Below are 24924 nucleotides of genomic sequence, written 5' to 3' on the forward strand. Positions count from 1 at the left end.
CCTTCAGATACCACCGGACTGAGTCAGGATCGAACGGGTCAATTTGGGGTCAGAAGGCCAGCGCTTCAACCGACTGAGCCACTCGCCCCGGAAAAAAAGAAAAAGGAAAAAGAAAGTATATTGTTTGTGGGCAATAAAATACTAAGTGCCATACTCTTGTCAGCCTTTACGCTACTAAATAAATGTCTGTCTGTCAGGTCATCAGCCCAGAGACTGGTGGGATCCTCAAATAGTGCTACCAAAGGTTAGACCGTTATAGGGAAATTATAAAAAAACCGATGGCAGCGACGAAATCAGGTGAACTAGGCAAGATGAGGAGTGAGGTAGTTTGCCAGTGATTTCCTCACTGAGCTAGAAAGTGTTACTGCAGCAGGAACAAACGGGGCACACTGGCTGTGCTCTGAATGCCATTACTCAGCACCATCCATATCCCAGCGGCTACCATATTGTCACAGCCGTGGATGAGACTGGGACTTCGGTGGAAGCTACACTTTGCTCTGGTCTGTACCAACAGACAGATACAAAAGTGCTGCATCCATCAAGAAATGGCAGTAGGCAGACTAAATAAATAGGTAGCATAATTAGCAATTGATCCAGGTATAGGCCTAACTATTATTTTTTATAATAATTCTCAAATTGTGCCATACTTTCAAATTGTCTTAATATTGAGGATTTAATTGAGCCTTTCCTGTATTTTATCTCTATAGTCAATCGACGTACCGACACTCACGTCATTTCTGCTCTGATATTAAAAAAAAAATTCATTGTTCGGCGTCGCTGTATCAATTAGGCCTAGACTACAGTCGTAAAGTAGAGGTCGGTACAGTAGATGCAGAGTGGCCACGGCTGATCCGTGGTCCAACAGCTCTGCTCTACGACCTGCCAACCGAGCAGAGGAGGGGTGGTTACGGCTCTATCGTGGCTCTACGCCTCTGCATTCGAGAGACGGAACAGGCCTGGACATCACGGCTGGCCCCAACCGTCGGCTGTCCTGGTTTTCCATTCTCCTGCGAATCCCGGGATAATTCCTAGTAGGCCTATAACTTAGGCCCACGGCCGCCAACCCCCATCACTGTAACAAACCTTCAGGCCTGAGAGACGGCGGCACCGTCTTAGAGGCCCGGCTCCCTCTTCAAGGGAGGAGTGAAAACATTTTAGTTGTAGGCCTAGTAGCAGTAAAGTAGATCTTCTTCCTTTATTAGCCTATTATTATTATTATTATTATTATTATTATTATTATTATTATTATTATTATTATTTAATAATTTTAATGTTTATTATGTTCCACTAACTACTTTTGACGGTTTTCGGGGACGCCGAAGTTCCGGAATTTTGTCCCACAGGAGTTATTAAAGCACCAATAGTTGGGGTCGGAAGGCCAGCGTCTGAACAGTCTTAGCCACTCAGCCCGGCATTATTATTATTATTATTATTATTATTATTATTATTATTATTATTATTATTATTATTTAATAATTTTAATGTTTATTATGTTCCACTAACTACTTTTGACGGTTTTCGGGGACGCCGAAGTTCCGGAATTTTGTCCCACAGGAGTTATTAAAGCACCAATAGTTGGGGTCGGAAGGCCAGCGTCTGAACAGTCTTAGCCACTCAGCCCGGCATTATTATTATTATTATTATTATTATTATTATTATTATTATTATTATTATTATTATTATTATTATTAAGGTAATTTAGGGAGATCCCGACGTGAAGGAGAACTCGACACTTTTAAGCTTGGCACCAGTGGTAACTACAGTACTGAACAGGACAAACTTGCAACTACATTTGCTGAAGCCGTATTTTTTGTGCTCATGGTCATCCTGTTTGATGAAGATTATCACTGTAAATATAAGGCATATGAATAGTTCAAGGGGAGTAAGTAAGTGATATATGATTTAAAAGTAACTTGCTATAATATGATGGGTAGGTTGTGCAACGAAATAGGCAGATGTGCGATACTTTTAAGATAATGTTTTAGGTTAGGCGCACATAGCATGTTTACCTTCAGCTAGGTAAGTGTTGCGACCTCTTGCCTACCAATGAAACTCGAGGAGATCTCGACGTGTCGAGATCTCCCTGAATCTCTGAACCGGGATCCTATTTGGGGGGACAGGGTTTAATGATGCGTTAATACTACAGTTTAGTAGGAGTAATAAAAGATGACAATGTACAGTAGTGTATTAAGCTATTTATAATATTTTTGTAATGCGATATTTTTATAATAATGTGTGTATTGTTTTGTTAAGTTAAACAAAAATTACTGATGATAAAGTAGAAGTTTCGCATTAATAGTTTTGCATCCAAATGGTTATAGGTGGAGGATGCCACGGAGATATGTGTACAGAGGTCTGCTTGGACTATGGAATGCAGAAGATATGGCTGCTGCTATTAAGGACGTGAATGAAAATGGAACTACTTTGGCAACAGCTGCAAAGTATTTCATTGTTCTAAGGAATACACTCAGATCCAGAATACTACCTGGTATGTTATATCTACCAATAGAAAACTGGAAAAAGGAGCTACAATTGACAAATCTATAGAGGACCAGTTAGTCAACCATCTTTTTCATCTCGATTCTAAAGGGTTTGGGCGAACAGTGACCGACTTACGAGAACTGGCTTTTAGGTTCACTCAGAGGATTGGTGTTAAGAAGCATATTAAAAAAAAACAAAAGGCAATGGTTGGATATGACTGTGTTTTCCAAGAGCCTGGTACTATTTTCAATGCCAATTTAAGGCAGGGAAAATTAACAGTGAAAAAGGAAAGAAAAACCTGTTTTACAGCACCACGGCAGAAAAGGGATATACGGTAACAGTAATGGTGTGTTGTTATGCTATACCACCCTTTGTTATAATGAAAGGTGTAAGGCAAAGATACACTCAAAAGGAATGCCCAGTAGATCAGTGGTTGATAATCAACAGACAATCCGGATGCGCTTGATAAGGCATCAGCTTTATGAATAGAGATGTGTTGTTTCCCCCACCCCCCACAGTACTCACCGCTGCCAGCCGCTAGATGTGTCTAACTTCAAGAGCTTCAAAGTTTCTTTACAATGAGACCACCAGGAGCTGTGTTCGCACACATCCGGGAAAAGGGATTACTAAAGATAATTTTGGAGCCCTTATAAAGCTGGCACGGGACAAATCGGCAACGCCAGGAAATTTTACTGGCGGATTTCGGAAATGTGGCATTTATTCGTACAATCCTGATATCCTCCAAGACGACATTTTTTAATATGACCTTGTGCTGGACGAAAATGGTTCAAATCATTTACACGTTGGAGAAAATAGAAAATAATGCCAATAGTCCTACATTATCACAGGAACATGAAGCTTCACCTGCATTAACACCTCTCAGTTGCTCAGTTCAAGAATTGTCTCCTGTTCCTATATTAAGACTCCCATCTGGAAAAGGAAGAGGAAGAAGAGCGCAAGAATCCGCTACGGTGACTTCACAGGATTATCGGGAAAATTTAAAGAATAGTAAACGCGAAAATGAAAAGAATCCTTCAGATCGAAGGACAACAACGAGCACTCGGCGTGTGCAACGGAGAAGCTAGTTTCTCAAGCAGTCTTCTTTGTTCTGAGAATTACTGCGCGGTAACTTACGTGACGACAACCGTAATGAGGCACGGGTCCAATGTAGTGGGAAATGCGGAAAATATTTCCACGAGATGTGTGTGGAAAACGGAAACGATGAACAGTTTATATGTACCCACTGTGTACAATAGTTGTGTAACAATTCGGAGGTCCTACCTAGTGTCAGGTTCTCCGTAAGTGCGGGAGAAGTGGACATTATTGCATCTTTTATTTATTTGATAATTTAACATGTTACGAAATGTTATTTTTTGCTATAGGTAATAGAAAACATGAACTAACTGTGTACGAAATCACCAGGGAAATAATTGAAATATTTTACAAATAAAGCATGATCAAAATTACAGGTTTTTGCTTAACGTGTCGAGATATCTCTAAATTAAGTTATCTTATTATTATTATTATTATTATTATTATTATTATTATTATTATTATTATTATTATTATTATTATTGTTATTAGACCTATTATTATTAGACTGTTAGGCCTATTAGGTCCGTCTTCAAATATTCTTTGAATGTTTAAGTAAGGTCCGAAGTACACTTGGGTTTCATTTATTTATTTATTTATTTATTTATTTATTTATTTATTTATTTATTTATTTATTTATTTATTTATTTATTTATTTATTTTTAATTTTGCTTCATGTCGCACCGACACAGACAGGGCTTATGGCGACGATCAGATAGGAAAGTGGTAGGAGAGGGAAGAAATTGGCCGTGACCTTAATTGGGGTACAGTCTCAGTATTTGCCTGCTGTGAAAATGGGTAACCACGAAATCCATCTTCAGGGCTGCCGACAACAGGGTTTGAACCCACTACCTCCCGAATGCAAGCTCACAACTACGCACCCCTAACCCCACGGCCAACTCACTTGGTATTGATTTTATCTTGTTACGCTCGATTTAGGATGCTTAAGGCTATGAAGCCTTCTCTTACACTAAGCCAATGTTGACAATAACATGAAACTAATTTTCTGTTTACAACTGCTTGATAATTAGGCTCCTATATGAATTTGCTTTGCCACGCTGAGCAGTTCAGACGGTGTCCCGACATTTGTGGTCACGGAGATTTGCGGTCAGCACAAAATCAGGGATATTTGCGATCACTGAGATTGTTTATGTACCCAGATTGTGTCGGCCGAGGTGCGAGAGGTAACTTATCTGTCTCCGGAGAAGTGCGGTCATCACTCTAGTCGACCAAAATATTATGTGTAGCCTACTCGAGTTTGGAGGCTGTTTATGAAATATCCAATAGGCGTACAGAAAATTTAATAACACCATCATTTCCCTTGTTTTATGTCACGTTAGATCATGTAGGTGCGGAATGTATAATTCATATTTTAATATTTTTATCGCAGGTGGAACGCAAATAGTACCCGTTTTTAAAAGTGTTTCAACGATATGTCAACTTTAAGACATTGTTTCTCTAAGTAATCTCCTGTGACTGCAGGGAAATTTCTGTGAGTGGGCACATGTAGGTTAGGCTATATCTCAGTGACCGGAAATGTCCAGTGATTGCGAATCTCTTTGACTGCAAATATGCCGGCAACCGCTCATACGGTACAGTGCCAGTCTTCTGCGTCCAATTTGATGCGTTTGAACCTGGCTCAGTCCGGTGGTATTTCAAGGTGCTAAAATAGCCTACGGGAGCCAAGTGTCTGGATATTTAACGGCACAAACATGAACTGCTGCGGGACAAAATTCCGACATTTCTTTAGGCCTATCTTCGAAAACCGTATATTGTAAGTCATTAGCGGAACGTTAAACTAGTAATGTTCTTTTTTATTTTTCTTCACTCCCAATTAGGCCTACTTGGGGTGGGCACTTGAGCCCAGGTTTACGGCCATATGCCCTAACCTAAGTGAAGGCTTGTTTTCAACACTGCGTGTTTCTAATAGTTTATGTTATTTGTTTTACGTCCCATTCAGGGGCGTAGCTAGGTTGATTCAACCGGTGCACCGCATTGGGACCCCCGAATGATGACGTCGAATATTTGTGAGGTTCCTGTTCAAAAAGATGAAAGCTATTCCTTATTAGGCCTAATGCTTGCAACTGCATGTGAAAGAATTATTATTTCGGAAGAAACAAAAAAAAATATATAGCTACTAGCAGACGGTGGTTAAGTGAGGGGGCGATTCACTGCGCGTTCGCCGCGTCGTCTGGATACGAAAAGTCATTTTGACGATCTTTGTGTAGATCAAAGACTCACTGACCCAAATTCAAGTTTTAAGGTGACAATGTAGAGTACATGATTGACACTAGGCTATAGGCTATGCTCTCAACTTGACAACCGGTTCAAGGGCATGATGTCAATAGTGGATGATCAACTAGAAAAAGAAACGTTTGGCTATATCAGTTAGGGGCTCTATCTGGACCTTCTGCAGCGCGATCTCGGAGAGTTTTACAATTTTCGGAGACGCCATGGTTTCGGAATTTAGTCCCACAGGAATTCTGTTACTTGCCAGTAGGTAAATCTACCGACACAAGGTTGACATATCTGAGCACCTTCAAATAGCCTACTATCGGACTGAGCCAGGATCGAACCTATCGACTTGGGCTCAGAAGGCGAGTGAGCAACTTAGCTCGACAATTGCATGTTTCTGTGATTGTTGGTAATGTCGTATGTGTGTATATCAAGACGAACACAATTACCTATCCCCTGAGCCAAAGGAATATCTGGAAGCGGCTGAAATCCCTGACCTGGCCGACATTTGAACCCGAGGCCCTGTGAACCGAAGCATACTACTGTGACCATTTCAACAAGGAACAACTTCTTCTACCGAGCAACTGACTGTATTTTGTTTTGAGTCGCATAACTATCAGCTTGCATTCGGAAGATAGTGGGTTCAAACCCCACTGTCGGCAGCCCTGAAAATGGTTTTCCGTGGTTTCCAATTTTCATACCAGGCAAAAGCTGGGGGTGTACCTTAATTAAGGCCACAGTTGCCTTTCCTGTTATATTTGTGTCGGTGCGACTTAACGAAAATTGTAAAAATATCATCATCATCATCATCATCATCATATTATTATTATTATTATTATTATTATTATTATTATTATTATTATTATTATTATTATTATTATTATTATTATTATTATTATTGTACTCATGGAGAAGATGAAGTGTTCTAAGTATACCGCATTGCAAATATGTATAGCCTAATATGACACAAACTGTAACTAAGTTGTCAGAAAATGTATCTTGGATATATTTTTAAAGCACCTTCTTTTCAGCATAATTATGAAATAATTTTGTGTACGTATCTAATGAAGATAACAACAAACCTCAACTCTATCCTCCATCTTGTAGGCCGCACGTTTACATCACTTCATCACTGTGTGGGAGGGGCAGAACTAACCTCTGACGTTTCTCCGACAAACACGGGGGGGTAGCGACCAATCAAGTGCCGGCTGAGGGGCGTGGCTCACAGATGTAACAGGGGGGTGAACTCCGGAAGATCCTCCACTGTCTGTGTTTCACAAGTGGGAGATATTTTCAAGTGAGCATTAGTTTGTTGTATCAGCTCAGCAAGTTGCTACCTACTGAGTGCTTTCTGTAACTACCGTAAGTTCATCAGATAACCCACAGCATTTTTACAACAGTACTGAAACACACTGGCGATATTTTGTAGTCGAAATGGACAGCAAAATTATGGTCGACTTGCAGTTTTTTTTACTTATGTTTGACTAATACAACTTTAAAGATTTTCAATTTGTCGAAACACTAATTTATAGCATTAGAACATACTTGTAAAAACACTAATAAATAATGACATGTTTCGTTCTGTAAGAAAGGTATGTTGTAGAGTGTTATTTCGCCGTTGCGCCTTCGAAAACCGCTATGCGATAATATTTTTGGAGAAATACTAACCCGCAGCACATATCTTATGAAGATTGAGAATTCCTTGACAATATTCGCACAGTATTGGACATTAGATGACAGAAACTTACCACCTAAAGCTCTAAGCTAAAAATGTTTACAAAGCGATTTTTTCAGGCACTACACCGATAGGCTAAGTTATTTGTTATAATTAATGTTTCGACATACTTAGTCCCTTTAAACTTGTGTTAAGTGAGTCGTCACTGTAAAAGCAAGGCTTCCTTATTTAAAAAAAATATTTTTGAATGTAAACTCCTGCCAATTTCGACTGCATTTACAGTTCTGTTGACCGCATTATGTTGTCCATTTTAAGTGCAGACATTTTTATGTGTTCCTTTATCAGTATGATGTCTGAATTCGAGTGAATGGTGCGAAAATTGTTTGAAGAGGGAGACAGACAGACAGATGGAGAGATATGAACAAAAAAGTAATCACATGTAGGCTATCTTCTTTTCGATTTATTCGAAATGAGGAAGTAGATCGAAAAGGAATTTGATATTTAGGATTAAAAGTTTTAACCTATTTCATTTTCGTACTTTGTACTAGCGTAGTGACCTTCAATTCAATTCGTTTCCCAGTCGGTCGGGGATTTCAGACACGGTTCGTTAATTCCTCTTCCTCGGGAGTTGGTTATTTTTAATTGTCGTAAAACACAGCACATATTAATTTACCTACCACACTACCAACCACCACAGAAAAATGCAAAGGTGAATACATCCCTAACATAAGGTTGGTGTGAGGGAGGCCGTCTGGGATTAAAACTGGGCTTACTCCACCCCAGTGCAAACCCTAGATAAATGGGAAGAAGGCTAGGAAAGAAAACACTTCATTTTCATTTAACAAAATTCGAGACCATTCCACAGATCTCTGACAATTCGATTACCGTATGACTGAGTTTAATTATTCCACTACCTATGAAACCCGTCAATGACATTCTCGGGGACTGGGTATGCATGCGTGTGTCGTCTTTAAATAGAAAATAGAAATAAAAACAAATAAAAAAGATGAAAAATGACAGGTTAGTTTTTATACAACTGCAGTAGTAAGTTATTGTCATTTAGTAGAAATTAGTGTGTGAAAGAGAACACATCACATATAACAGCAATCAGAACAATGTCGATCAGTTAGGGCTTAAGATATCGTCGTTGCCGGGACAAAACCTCCTATGTGAAATATTTTAGCTTAGAAATTTGGTCGGTAAGGTTCTGTCATCTAAGGTGCAATATTGTGTGACAGTTGTCAAGGCATTCTCGCTCTTCATAATGTATGTGCTGCGGGTCAGTATATCTCCAAAAATATTAACACGTAGGAGGTTTCGTCCCGGCAACGACGATATTGTAGGCTACTACATTTCTTTTTCTCCCTGCTCACCGCTTTTAGGGTGTATGAGGTCAAGGGAGTCTTTCATTTTTACATCCCTTCATGACTCCTTCGTCTCGTACCGTACTCATTTTCTTCACGTTTTCCTACTCATTTTGCTGGTTAACTTAATTATCCAGCTGATCAATATGGGCTGATAGTAAACTCGCATCCTCATCCTGAGGTGGTGCAGCTCTTTTCAGGCATACCCCCAATGGAGGTGAGCTGCATGTACCACTTCAACCACATACCAGCCCTCTTGCTATTCATAAATCTCTGGCAGTACCGGGAATATAACCCGGGCCCCCGAGGACGGCAGCTTATAACACTAACCGTTACGCTACGGAGGCGGACATATGGACTGATTATCACGTGCTTTTGCGTTGTATTACAATTACAACTATCACTATCATTTAAGTCTTTTTTTTAATGCTATTTATTCTGCGCGTCGACCTAAGAAGATATTTTGTCCCTACTTTGCACCATATGTTATGAACCTGCGTGTATTTTGGAAATGGCGGAAGTGTAATGTGTTGAATGTGAGGAAAGGAACGTTAAGGACGACACAAACACCCAGTCCCCAGGTCAGGGATATTAGTCATTTACAATTAAAAACCGCAGACCCGGCCGAATCGAACCCGGGGCCGCCGGGTGACAGGCGGACGCGTTGCCCCCTACACCGCGGGTTCGGACATTGGACTCGTTACGATAACGATTACACATTGTTTCCATGCCAGGGAAGTTCGGCATTTAAATTCGTGATCATCTCCCTTATAATAGCCCGCACGGTGGAAACTTTACAGACTATGGAATGATTGGATTTTTTGGTACTATTTGCTTTACGACGCATCGACACAGATAGGTCTTATGGTGACGGTGGTTTAAGAAAAGTCTAGAAATGCAAAGGAAGTGACCGTGGCCTTAATTAAGGCACAGCCCCCAGCATTTGCTTAGTGTGAACATGGGAAATCACGGAAACCATCTTTAGGGTTACCGACAGTGAGGTTCGAACTTGCTATCTCCCGAATAGGCCTACGAGCTGATAGCTACGTGACCCAAACCACGCAGCCACTTGCTCGGTAATTTTAGGTTTTATGTATGTATGTATGTATGTAGGACTAGCTATCCATTCATAAATCGTATCTCCTTTGGACGTACAGTAGCCTACATCAGAACAATTCCCGTTGAGCACACTTTCCTATGCTTGTGTGTAAAGGAAAATGAACCTTACTGTAGGAATGTATGTTTGCATGACACATTTACTGACTCTTAGAGTATGATGTATTGAAGATTCATTTTACTTTATGTAGCTTTATGTGGCTGGGAGACATGATCAGTCGTAAGGGAAGCAAAGGACAGGAAGAGCATTGTCACATTCGTGGTTTTGACGCAGGAGCGACGATACGTATGTCTGTATACTTTATATAGGCTTACCATTTACGCTACTATAGTCTCGTTTCCTGATAAGGGTCGGAGATGAAGTGAGATAAAATAATATTCCCTGTTTTACGATCGGATGTCCTTCCTGACGCCAACCACAGTTGAGGAGCTAATGAGGATGAACTGATGAAGTTGGATAAGGTGGAAGGAATCAGCTGTGGCCTATGAACAGGAAATGTCCCGGCATTTGCCTTGAAGTACAAAAGGGAAACCACAGCACACCATTCTCTGGACAGCCAACGGTGGGATTCGAACCCACTCGTCTCCCAGATGTAGAGTTTGGCTCCATAGTCGTAACAAGTGCAACCACTCCGCTCCGAGGAATTGTAGGCTCCGTAACATTCTTCATGTACAGGTTTTAGATAGAACATATATTTCCGGACGTATCTAGAACTTAACAAATGTAATCATCATGATTATCTCATTTCCAAAGGTAAAAGTGCACTACACATAAAAGATCGGAACTTATGTTTTACAAAATTGTCATACTGTAGTGTTTTTCGATACCTGTACAGTTAATATTAACACAGAAATATGGCATTTTCTCTTTTGGTCCCCTTAATAGACCTACTGCTGTTAGTTTCAAATTCCAGCTTGTTTGAAAATGTGACTATTGAATGGTTCAAGAACAGTTCTGTTTTATGGTAACAATGAGATAGGATGAGGCTGGGACTGGGAAGTAGGCGACCGTCGCCTTAGTTAGGGTACATACAGCCTCTAGTATTTGCTGGTTTGAAATTAGGAAACCACGGAGAACCATCTTTATGTCTGCCGACTGTGGGATTCGAACCCACTATCCCCCAAATATAAGCCAACAGGTAGCCGCGTCGAACAGCGTAGCCAACTTACTCAGTGATTTAAACAAATTGTACATTATATGACAAAGGTTTTCTAACTGAAACTGACCAATATTCTCACATTTAACCACATTTTTAACGATACCAGCAATTTGTGCAAATTATGCTATATTACTGACCGTCCCAAGTCTATAAGGTGTCGTCCTGATTGCGAACAAGTGGGTACCTGAAGGGGATGATTTGAGTTTGACACACATTAACGAGTCAAGATTGCGGCCAGGCATAAAGTAGAGGCGCTTAAGGGGAATAATGAGCAAGAATATATCATTTTATATACGTCACGCTGCTTATCTGGGTGGATTGTGACAGCAGTATGCATTACTAGAGGCACCTACAGTATTCTGAAGGTGTTTAGAAAGCCGCTTTAATTAAGTTATTACCAGGGAGATTTGAATTTATTCACAAACCAGCTCTGGCAATAAAGAAAGCGGCCGTCAGGCTTTGTCATTCTAAATTAACCTAACATATAACAATCCCGTCACCTAAAATAAATGATATATTTAGAGTCAGTATTTACAAATATAGGGAGCCTCCGTGGCTCAGACGGCAGCGCGTCGGCGTGTCACCGCTGGATACCGTGGTTCAAATCCCGGTCGTTCCATGTGAGATTTGTGCTGGACAAAGCGGAGGCGGGACAGGTTTTTCTCCGGGTGCTCCGGTTTTCCCTGTCATCTTTCATTCCAGCAACACTCTCCCCTCTCATTTCATAGCATCTATGCGTCATTAATATTCACTTTGGGAGTGGCGACCCCATCGTACTAACAGCCTATACCTGCTTCATTCATTCCATCCCTGACCCGGTCAATGACTGGACAACAGGTTGTAGGTTTACATTTTCATTTACAAATATACATTTACGACTTTCCTCAACAGCTTCAGCACTACTGTCGAAAAATTAACCCTTAGTTGGTACACCAAGTTCTGGTACACACAATTGGAATACTGGGTAATAAAAAAAAAGTTAAAAGCATGTAAGAATAAACCCACTTGTTTCCATATAAACTGACTATTTCACTTCTTATGTATTATTATTATTATTATTATTATTATTATTATTATTATTATTATTATTCTAAAGGCTAATTAATGCCCTTGTCGATGCAACCACTCACTTCTTTCATTGGCATAATAATAATACCGGACGAGTAGGGTGTGCGGTTAGAGGCGCGCGGCTGTGAGCTTGCATGCGGGAGATAGTGGGTTCGAATCCCACTGTCGACAGCCCTGAAGAAGGTTTTCCGTAGTTTCTCAATTTCACACCAGGCATATGCTGGGGCTGTACCTTAATTAAGGCCACGGCCGATTCCTTCCAAATCTTAAGCCTTTCCTATCGCATCGTCGCCTATCTGTGTCGGTGCGACGTAAAGCCACTAGCAAAATAAGAAAAATAGTAATAATAATAATAATAATAACCTATTAATAACAAAACTCTTACTAATCCACCATAATCAACTACTCCTCTAGTTATGTTATACAATAAAAATGGTAAGATTACCTCAAAATAAATTATTAAACATTTCACTAAGAATTTTTTTAAATATGGTTATGTTATCTAAAACATCCCATTGTACCACTTAATGTTAATAGTCTACTACTAGAACAAAAATTACAAATGAGATTGTTTTGAAAATTGTAGGCCTATCTGTTTTATGTAGCCTATCTCACGTCAATACTAACCTCTTGTTCGCATTCTGGACAGGGTCTATTTAGTTGTTCGGAATCTGGACGGTTTTTGCCTTGTTCGCAACCTGGACTGTTCGCAATCAAGACATAACCGTCTATAAATCTGGAGGAGAACATGCTTAGAGCGACGTAGGCCTACTTATAAGCGGGAAGGACGTACACTGTCTCAGCTTAAGACGAGTCAGTTCATTCCCATGTCAAATGTAAACAGGAGGCAATTTACGTCATTTTTGACCTGGAAAAGCAATTTACCGTCTGCGTTTTAGACCTGCCTTACTTCGGGGGGAGGCTACACCTTTATTTATCTAAAATTTAGTAAAATTCAAATATTAGTGGCTCAGTAACTACAGTACAAATGCTGCCTAATCAATAGTGTTCATGCTTAACATACAGTTCTCATCGTTCATAAAAATACTGTTTCGATTTTTTAAACGCGTATTTTTAATCAAATTTGCATAATAATGATTTTACAACTAAATGAGCTTCCGTCTATAAACTGTGTGGACTCGGCTAAATTCCCAATATTAAGGAAAAACGGGAAGGATGACGCAGTTTGAGAATTATTGACAAAATATCAACTGTTACTGAATTTATGTTAGAGACTATTTATTTAGTTCCGTAATTCAAAACAATATTATAATGTACGCCTACTTATGCAATCCTCTTCTACCACATCCCCATACCTGTGGTGCTGCGGGTGCAAACTTTGTAGCACGTGAGGATTTGGTTCTGTTTTACGGCCGGATGCCTTTCCTGACGTCAACTTGTATGATATGTGGAGGGAGGTAATCTCTATAGCGTGTTTCTGTGGTAGTTGGTAATGTGTTGTCTGAATATGAATAGCAGAGTGTTGGGGCAAAGAACCAGTCCCTGAGCCAGAAAATTAATCGGACGCGATTAAAATCCCCGACGCGGCCGGAAATCGAACCCGGCACCCTCTGAACTGAAGGCCTCAACGCCGACCATTCAGCCGGGGAGTCAGACATATTGTATTTTTGCAATGGATTCACTTATTTGTAATATTTCGGCTAAATTCACAGCAAGGCGTGTGATTTCGCTGTAGTCTGTGAATTCATTGCTAATAACACTGCAAATATTAATAGCCCACTTGATAATAATAATACATATTTTAGAAGTACTCACCTTAAAGAAACCTGTCTTCTAAGCAGTAAACAGAATAAATTCTCAAGTTTCTTGATGCTACGACTGCACAATTTACAAGTTTTACCAGCAGAGTACAAGGTATTTAGAGGACGTAATAAGCCGATCAGACATCCCCCTCAGCCACAGTAAAGTAAAACTTCAGTTACTGCGGAATTAACGGATACTCCCCTTTTTTAAATCATTAAATAATTTCATTACAACATACTTTAGAATCTCTAAGGCATTCCTCGATATTTTTTCCTTAATCGTTATCTTTCATTATTTCTGATTTTTGTGCTAGTCGACGAATTATTTCTTTGAAGTAAAATAGGTCTACCATATTGGTATATTAAAAACGAGCCTGCAGCATGTTGTTCATACAAGTAAAATACACTAGCCTATCGTAAATTATATCACGTAGTTCTAAATATCCACAACAGTTTTTGCATTAGGGCCTATAATGAAATCCACATCCACGTGTAAGAATGAAAACGTTGTTTATGTCCGATGAACTATTTTACAGGAGAAACTATCTTAGAACTGTGTCTCTTTAGATGTACACATCTCTCTCAGTAGGTTTGATGATAATTATTAAGGTTAGGATCTCAAGGAGAAGTCATATCTTATTCCTGAGGTCATTCTACCCGAAACTTGGAAAATAACTGTGAATGATGGTTCCTGATACCGTTTAGAGCAATTTTATCTTGCATATAAATGCATATTTTGACAATTGTTATTGTTTCCGTCATATTTTGCTCTTCTTAGTGATATAAGGTCATATTTGGTTATATTTTCGGCATTTTTGTGTAACCGAGGCCTCGTTTTTAACAACATAGTCTACATGTTATCTGCGTCGATTTTGAAGCACATTATTTCAAAACACTGTAGTAGATGTATTTTTATTTCTTTTACAGAAATAGATAGGTAGCAGGTTTAGAAAATATGATTCTGAGAAATAGATGCTATATGAACGTACGCAGACAAATACCAAAAATCATGCTAGTACTTCATTTTTTTTAGGGAAACAGAATGAGAACCGCGCCTCAGGATTATTATACTGAATGAATGTATAAAGATTTACTTTACCTACTGTAGCTCTGTCAGTTTGCATCATTATATCGTCGCTGTTCGAGCAAAAGGTTATATATCACAATGCTCTTCCTACCCTTTATTTCCTTAAGACTGGTCACGTCTCCCAGCCATATATTTATATGCAGTCCATCAGAATAAAGTTCGTTGTGTTCATTTTGCTATGCCAGCGTGTAAAGGTAAATGAACCTTAAGTACATTATACTGTAGGAGTGCGTAAATAAGTTATAGAAACATTCATACCTTTACACGTAAGCATTGAAAATGAAATCGAAATGGCGTATGGCTTTTAGTTCCGGGAGTGTCCGAGGACAAGTTCGCCAGGTGCAGGTCTTGTGAATTTACTCCCGTAGGCGACCTGCGCGTCGTGATGAGTATGAAATGATGATGAAGAAGACACATACACCCAGGTCCCGTGCCAGCAAAATTGACAAGTGACGGTGAAAATTCCCGACCCTGCCGGGAATCGAACCTGGAGCCCCTGTGACCAAACGACAGCACGCTAACCATTTAGCCATGGATCTGGACGTAAGCATAGAAAAATGAACTCAACGAATAGTGTTCTGATAGACTAAATATCCATTTGTGGCTGGGAGGCGTGACCAGTCTTATGGCAAATAATACTGGATAGGAGGAGCATTGGAAGATAGCCTATAGCAGGGATGGCGAACCTATGCCACGCGTGTCACTAGGTGACACGCGAACACGATTTCGGTGACACGCCACATGAAAATAATGTTTAAATATACGTCTTGTACCAGAGACAATACATATCTTATAGCGTTTCACGTGTAAGAAATATGCAATATGGCAACACTGCTACACTGATAGGTCCGGAAGTCAATCGAGATAAGTGTCGTTTTCTGGTGGTTTTGTATACGAACGTCGCGAACATGTTTCCGGCGCTGAAAAGAACAGAAACTTTACAAAGGTAGTGATGACCCGATTTTTCAAGAACAGTGGACAAGAGAATTCGGACTGATAGAAAGATGTGTTGCCTGTGTTCGAAAACAAGTGTATCCCTCACATTTAATGTAAAGCGCCATTTTGAGACTTATCATTCAAATGTTTGTTCCATTCCAAATGAAGAAAGAAGGGAGTTCGTGTCACAAAATTTCGAACATTACACAAAACAACCTAGTTTTCTTGTATCATCTTTCCGGCCAAGGAAATATTTCAATCTGTATCCCAAAGAACATCAGTGCGTCTGTTTCCATCTGTCTCACTGCATAGTACAGCATGCATGGAAAACTGCTTTCTGACGGTGAGTTCTTGAAATAAACTTCCTTATTGATGTTCGACACATTATTTGAAAATTCCCTAACAAACAACAAATAATTAACAGAATGAAAGGAACGCCAGCCAGATGAACTGCTGTCAAGGATAGAATAATAAGAATGAGCGAAGAAGTTTCGGAGCAATAGGGAACATGCATGATCCGGGGTTTTAATTAAAAATATGCTAATCTGATACAAAATTGCATGCAGAATTCAAAAATGTGATCAGAATGTACAAATAATAACTCCAAACATGATAAAAATCTACGAAAATGTCACGTCACGCAAGTACGCGATCTCATTGGCCTGACGTCATCGTACAGGTTGACTGAATTAGCAGACGAAATAACACGCAGTGTGCTGTGAGAAGCAGGATACACTTCGCGTATTTCTACTTTACGTTGGTGTCTAGTATGGTTAAATTCGAGGTCTATACATTGGATAATAATCTGAGTGGTATATTTTAGACTTAAAATGAATCCTGTGCAGACAGTGAGGCAGAAAACTTATAAATGGTGTAGAGTTCCGATGTGCAATAGCACATCGCATACCATCCCAAACAAATTGTTTATAAACGTTCCAAAGACGCTAAAACTAGGGAGAAATGGATTTTGGCGAGCTGGAGAAATGCTGGTGATATATCGGAAAAGTCTACAGTTTATTTTTTTGAAAATTTTAACGTAAGATGAATTTGTTTGAATTTTCAAATCACTTTTCCATGTCAGCTGTTCTAGTGGTCAAACTTTAAATTTTAATGTATGATGCTTTATTTAAATGCTTCAATTACATCTTGGAATATGAAAGTAATAAACGGTGCATTAAATAATGCTGATTATTAAAGTATTCTCCAAACCTAACCTATGTTTTGGGTGATCCATGTCAAGATAATAAATCAAAGGGATTATGAACCATTTTGACAGCTCTAATTCTACCAATATATCTTGGCATGGGACAGTTATGTATGCCTTTATTGAAGAGCTTAATTGGTAAAGAAATTTAGGCTATATCTAAATACCCTATAATGTAGCAAAGAATATGCGTGTACATCATGAAAGGAAACGACGTGAATTTAACAAATGTATAACTCTACACAAAACCAATGCTTGTCTGTTGGAGTCTTATAAGTTAACAATGCTCAATTATAATAATTATCATAATATTAATGAAATAAATAACATAATTGCACACAGGTGAAAATAGTGATGTAGGTGTTTAAAATATAATCCAACTTAGCCTAAGTTTTAGGTTATACAAGCCAAGTCAATAAACCGAAGGGTAAAAATACCGCGCGAGTTGGCCGTGCGGTTAGGAGCGCGCAGCTGTGAGCTCGCATCCGGGAGATAGTGGGTTTTGAACCCCACTGCCGGCAGCCCTGAAGATGGTTTTCCGTGGTTTCCCATTTTCACACCAGGCAAATGTTGAGGCTGTACCTAAGGCCACGGCCGCTTTGTTCCCATTCCTAGGCCTTTCCTGTCCCATCGTCGCCATTATGTGACGGTGTGACGTAAAGCAAACAGAAAAAAAAATTAAAGTCACAGCACCCAAAGACATTCCTGTATTGAACGACTAAAATGTCACCAGGACACTTTTCTTTCCTGATATGCTCAGCTTGTTAAAAGCCAAATGTAATTAATGTTATTGGCTTCACGCCCCGCTAGCTACTTCTACGATTTTCGGAGACGCCGATGTGCAGGAATTTAGTCCTGCAGGAGTTATTTTACGTGCCAGTAAATCTACCGACATGAGGCTGACGTATTTGAGCACCTTCAACTACCACCGGACTGAACCAGGATCGAACCTGCCAAGTTGGGGTCAGAAGGCCAGCACCTCAACAGTCTGAACCACTCAGCCCGACTTGTGAAAACTAGATGAAGTCATATTTACCTTTATCATGTTTAACTTTTTCCCTCCACAAAGATATTTAATTCTCTTTCATGGGCCCCGGAAGTGGGTAGGCCAGTTGTCCCAACCATAAATATATATATTTTTTGGGAATGATAGATTATAGCCCTATAGTACTATGATCTTTCTTTCTTTCCTTCTTTCTTTCTTTCTTTCTTTCTTAATCAGTTTATCCTTCAGGGTTGGTTTTCTCTCGGACTCAGCGAGGGATTTCACCTCTACCACTTCAAGGGCAGTGTCCTGGAACGTGAGACTTTGAGTATGGTGATGCAGCTGGTGAGGAGGGCCATTACCTCGCCCAGGAGACCTCACCTGTTATGCTCAACAGGGGCCTTGTTGGAGGATGGGAGGATCGGAAGGGATAGACAAGGAAGAGGGAAGGAAACGGCCGTGGCCTTAGGTGCCTGGAGGAGAAGTAGGAAAATACGAAAAACCACTTCGAGGATGGCTGAGGTGGGATTCGAAACCCTTCTACTCAGTTGACCTCCCGAGGCTGAGTAGACCCCGTTCCAGCCCTCGTACTATTTGTTTTCAACTTTCATGGCAGAGCCGGGAATCGAAACCGGGCCTCCGGGAATGACACACATTAACCACTACACCACAGAAGCTGACTAGTACTATAATGCTACCTATATGTTTATGTTAGTGCTGAAATCCGATTTCTTACTTTACTAATGCTGAAAGCCCGAAAATGTAATGTTATTCTTTAATAGGGGAATCAGTCTAGAAGGAAATGTTGAAAGTGATGTGATAGATATCCAGGTTCAGTTGTTATCCTAATACTATGGGTTACAGTACATTGCACGTATATAAAAGATGCCACTTACAAACTTGCTTTTTATCCGCGAAATTCTGCGGCCACAAAAGTCACTATTTTTCAAGAATGATGACATCTACACATGATAGATTGTCTGATTGTGCTGTTTTGAACCTTTCTTCTGTCATTCTGAAGTTATTCGCGATCATGAATAATAAACAATCGGCTTTAGCAACGGCTGATGCACAACGGCTGGTAGAGCTCCATGCGATACGGGATCGTGACGTCACAGCGCGCCGCTTACGTCAGAGGCCGTTTCACTCGCCTTGCGGAAAGGCACTATTAAATATTTTTTTAATGGTAGAAAACAAGGCAACATACCACAATGTAATACGTTTACGTACTATTTCATTGGTGTACTTTTCAAAAAAAATATTTTTGAAAATGATGCATGTTCCCAATTGAAAGCTAATTTGGATAACTCCCAGATGTATGCAGTATATTTTGATGAAAGCATGGGTGTGACCTTACAACCAAGGACAGCTGTTTCTTCTGATTTCCTTGTGGAAATGTGATGACGTAGAAATTAGTTAAATTGTTGCATACGAACTGTGACAACATGGAAAGATAATGAAGCTAATGGAGAAAGTAAAGTCCACTGGCAATATTAGTATTTTTAATGTTTATATCCAATAATATTTATCTTTTTACAATTTGTTTTATGTCGCACCGAAAAGGCGACGACGGGATTGGAAAGGCTTACGAATGGGAAGAAAACCGCCGTGGCCTTAAATGAGATACAGCCCCAGCATTTTCCTCGTGTGAAAATGGGAAACCACCTTCGGGGCTGCCGAAAGTGGGGCTCGAATCCACTACCTCCTGGATGCAACCTCACAGCTGCGCGCCCCTAACTCCGCAGCTAACTCGCCCTGTAATAATATTTAATGACGAAGTGTGTTACAATGGGAGCTTATTATTTATTTATTTATTTACAAATAATAATAATAATAATAATAATAATAATAATAATAATAATAATAATAATAATAATAATAATAATAATAATAATAATAATAATAATAATAATAATAATAGGTATTCTCAAAACTGGCATATTTAAAAATGTATTTTTTGCAGTATTTGCAAAATACGACCATGGAAAATGCAAACAAATGTATGCAGAGGATGTATATCTAATAAATAAATAAATAAATAAATAAATAAATAAACCAGTAAATTAATTAAATAAATAACATATTATGAAACATAATTGTGAATTTGGTAAGGGAGTCGCGGGGGAGGGGGTGTTGTAGGTTGTAGCCATTCCTTAAAGGAAAATTACAAATGGCACAGCCAATAGTTGAGAATAATAAACCGTATATATAATGGCACACTTGGTGGAAAAGGTTCGCCATCCCTGGCCTATAGCATTTTGCCCGAACTTCAACGAAATGTATCTGTTCTACGCTATTATCGCTAAATAATTTTTGACAAGTTTAATGCTAGTAGTTTTTAAAATGCTATTTGTTAGGGGCGTCGACCTAGGAAGATCTTTTGCCCCTACTTGCACCATATGTGAGGAACCTGCGGGTATTACGTAAATGGCGGAAGTGTGACGTGTAGAATATGAGGAAAGGAACATTAAGGATGACACAAACACGAAGTTCCCAGGCCAGGAATGTTACTCATAATGCTAATAGTTCTCTAATACTTCCAACCTATCCCTAAAATCTTTAAGTCATATTTTCCCTTTTAGGGCATATTTGCTTGCATATTGTACTTCTTTAGGTCATAAACTTCCGAATCTTAATAATTATGTTGCATAACGCCTTAAAAATTTCTCGAATGGACGGTTTACGAAATGTTTATTTTGTAGATCTGTACCCTTTATTTACAATCCCGTTTATGTGACTTGCCCAATGCAGATCTTGCCTTATATTAACTCCTAAGGGCCGTTTTCCCCAAATGAGTTTAAACTAGGTTTATTTTAATCTGGTTTAAGTCTGAGTTTAAACTAACATTCATTTTCCCCATATTGGTTTAAACTTTGAATCAAGTTTAAACCTGGCTCAGAGTTAAACCTTCTATATTGTTGGTTTAAACTGCTGTTTATATTCAACCTTCTTGACATTTTATTAACGTATCTGTGATTTTCCTAATAGAAGGGTTAGTTTTGACTACCAGCACTTTAATGAAAAACGTACTAAAATTATAACCTAGTATTAGCATTAGAAAAATGGGAGAATTTATTGAAGTCTTTGGTTAAATAGGAAATAATTTTGATGTGCAAGAGAGGTTAAGAAGCCGCGTTCCAACAAAAGTTTACAATCTTGGAAAATCGGATGTAACGGAGTTCTTTGATGGATTTATAATTCATAAGCGAACAGCAAGGATTGTCTAGTATCGAAGAAGGATTCATTTAAAACGTCAACTGCACGAAATAATGCTATTTCGCTACAAGCAATGATTCTGGTTGCTTTAAGATATGATGCAGCAGGCATTTTTTTTTTTCATTAACAATGGGGACCACAGACCTTAAATTGCAGTCTCCTTATAATATTATATACTGTAAAATACTGTTGGTGGTATGAATACTGTAATGTGAAGCATAAAAATATTCCTACATAAGTCGTGTAATACGTCCGCTTTACATGCGGTACCTCGTGGCTGTGGTCGCTGAAGCGTTAAGACCGCATCGCCCGAATCCGTGACAAGACGGTTCGAATCCAATTTGTTGAAAATATTTTTACCATCAGAATGTTGACCGGCACGGTAGGAGAGGCGGTGGTATACAATTTCTAATCGCTAGATTATATATTTATAGGATCAGAAAAACAATAAAGTGTTTCATGCTTGCTAGCAAACTTGTAATAGAATAAATTATAGTGAATAATGTTTCATCGTATCTATTGCCAGCATACCAGCAATAGAAATATTAATGCTATAGGGAGAAGAGTATTATGCATACAGTACGACATATCGCGAACTTGGTTATGTTATAAACGAATATGGAATCAAGTAATACATCTCCAAATAATACATCCTCAGTGGTCTGTCTGCTGGATCCAGGTTTGTGAGATTGATCCCGGCCGAGGGCAATGGATTTTGATAGGAGATAGATCCCGGGCATGCTTGGAATTTGTTTACTTGAAATTCACATAGCCTAAATGTTGATTTTCTGAGGAAAAGGAATACCGTAGGCCTATTGCTGAAAGACCAGGATTTTAATATTTCAACGTTCCCGTGTGTTCCATAAGACAATACAGACATCAAAAGACACGTATTAGGCCCACGGTACTTGTTTATGGTAAAGCATGACAGAGAAAAATAAGAAATAAAAGTGCGTTCCAATAAATTGTAGACAGCAATAGGTAGAATTATATGACACAACACTTCGCACAAATGTTAACAATTTATTTATTAGTAAAGCTAATATCCCGCCGAATTTGTTCTTTATTCACTACGTACGAAAGCATTAATTCGCCACAAACAGCTGATATTATTACAAAAATGTCGGTCATTGAATTACTTGGCTCTGATTGGCCAATTCCAATCGACCATGCCTTCGACTATTCCTTCAGTGCAGCCAACGTTAGCGCCAACGACAGCTCGCCCGTTTAAACTAAACGAGTGTCAGAAATTGGTGGAGAAAATGGACGCAACTTTAAACTAGGTACTAAAGTTAAACGGGTTTAATTTATACCAGGTTTAACTCGATTTGGAGAAAATGGCCCTAAGGGAATCACAGTCCAAGGAGAGGAAATCAAAACCTTGAGATTTACCGATGATATTATTTTATCTGAGACTGCAGAAGGTCTCGAGAAGCTGCTGAATGGTATGGATGAAGTCTTGGGTAAGGTGTACAAGATGAAAATAATTAAGTCCAAACCAAAAGTAATGGAGTGCAGTCGAACGAAGGCAGGTGATGCAGGAAATATTAAATTAGGAAATGAAGTCTTAAAGGAAGTAGATGAATATTGTTACTTGGGTAGTAAAATAACTAACGATGGCAGAAGTAAGGAGGACATAAAATGCAGATTAGCTCAAGCAAGGAAGAGCTTTCTTAAAAAAAGAAATTTGCTTACTTCAAACATTGATATAGGAATTAGAAAGATGTTTTTGAAGACTTTCGTGTGGAGCGTGGCATTGTATGGAAGTGAAACATGGACGATAACTAGCTCAGAAAGAAAGAGAATAGAAGCTTTTGTAATATGGTGTTACAGAAGAATGCTGAAGGTGAGATGGATAGATCGAATCACAAATGATGAGATTCTGAATCGAATTGGTGAGAGGAGATCGATTTGGCTAAATTTGACGAGAAGAAGAGATAGAATGATAGGACACATCTTAAGACACCCAGGACTTGTTCACTTGGTTTTTGAAGGAAGTGTAGGTGGTAAGAACGGTAGGGGTAGACCAAGGTATGAATATGACAAGCAGATTAGAGCAGATGTAGGATGCGCTAGTTACGTAGAAATGAAAAGGTTACCACATGATAGGGTGGCATGGAGAGCTGCATCAAACCAGTCTATGGACTGATGACTCAAACAACAACAGGTACTTACAATGATATCGGTAAGGAAGTTTCACTCCATCAACGCAGTAACTGAAACTAAGAGAACTTTTTCTAATAGTGAAACTCACAACCTGACTTTTAACCCCGATTCTATCAGACATGTTTGCGAAATTAATAAGTGGTTCGATAGAAGGCAGTTGAGGTGTAGGAAAGGTTATTCCACTGAAGTTCAACTTGTAGGATTCCAGCAAGACATGCAGATATCTTAGAATCAGGAAGTTAAATGGACTGTACGGCGATTGACCTATTTAAGGCATTTGATAGGGTATATCATGGTAGACTTCTGGCAAAAATGAATGAAACTGGACTAGACAAAAGAGTGACTGAAGGGTTGTACATATTTAGGCGTTGAAGTAAGTATGCAAAGGATAGGGCATATAAGTCTCTGGTAAGATCCCATCTTGAATATCTGTATGGGACCCTCCTCAGGATTACTTGGTTCGAGAATTGGAAAAAGCCCAAAGAAAAGCTGCTCGATGTTTTCTGAGTCATTTCCGACAAAAGAGTAGCGTTACGAAAATTTGTAAAGTTTGGTCTGGGAAGAAATGGTGGAAAGGAGACGAGCTGCTCGACTAAATGTTATGTTCCAAGCTGTCAATGGAGAGATGGCGTAGAACGACCCTAGTAATAAATTTGAGTGGCCTTATGCCGACGGTAGGATAGGAAATGCTAGAACAGGAAAGAAAGTAACCGTGGCCTTAATTAATATACAGCTCCAGAATTTGCCTGGTGTAAAAGTTGGAAACCACGGAAAACAATCTTCGAGGCTGCCAACGGTGGGATTCGGACCCATCATCTCCCGAATGCATGCTCACAGCTACGCGGCTCTAACAGCACACTTCTGAGTAAACAATGTTTATTAAAATACCCATATATATCGTATTATCGTAAGAGTATCGATGTGTATTTCTATCAATGTACGATAGGCCTAAAGAATAATCGACTCCTACAAGTGAGTACTAGGAGCTGCCTAGCCGAGGCGGTAAAGGTGGAAGGACATGGGTTCGATTCTTCGTCAAGAAGTCGAACATTTAAGAAAGCAGATTCCCACTTCCGGTGATCAATATTGGGTTATGGTTTCTATCTGCACAATCACGTGGTGTCAGGAAGGACATTCGTCCAAAACCCAAATGAACCTGGGTAGCTCTAACGATCCCAGAAATAATTAGGATAAGCTGAAGAAACGTTTTTAATCTACTATGATACCGCCCACAAGAAAGTTTAACGAAATCTTATCTATGTCGAGTTGTTGTAAAACTTCCAAAATATTTCTGTAAATAGTTCATCGGGCACCATACAGCAACCTTTTAATGTATGTGCGGTTTCCATAGCGATCGAAATACTTTTCACGCAAAT

At 39.3% G+C, this 24924-nt stretch overlaps 1 protein-coding gene across 1 annotated transcript in view; it reads left to right on the forward strand.

Moving 5' to 3' along the window:
- Window positions 1–7105: 7105 nt before the first annotated feature.
- dmrt93B (doublesex-Mab related 93B) overlaps window positions 7106–24924 on the forward strand; it is a 132560-nt gene continuing 114741 nt past the window's right edge. Inside the window, exon 1 of the mRNA XM_068228628.1 lies at window positions 7106–7170. The gene's annotated coding sequence lies outside the window, so the exon portion shown is untranslated. The remainder of the gene's footprint in view (window positions 7171–24924) is intronic.

This window comes from Anabrus simplex, chromosome 1 (assembly GCF_040414725.1).
Source record: "Anabrus simplex isolate iqAnaSimp1 chromosome 1, ASM4041472v1, whole genome shotgun sequence".
NCBI lineage: Eukaryota > Metazoa > Arthropoda > Insecta > Orthoptera > Tettigoniidae > Anabrus > Anabrus simplex.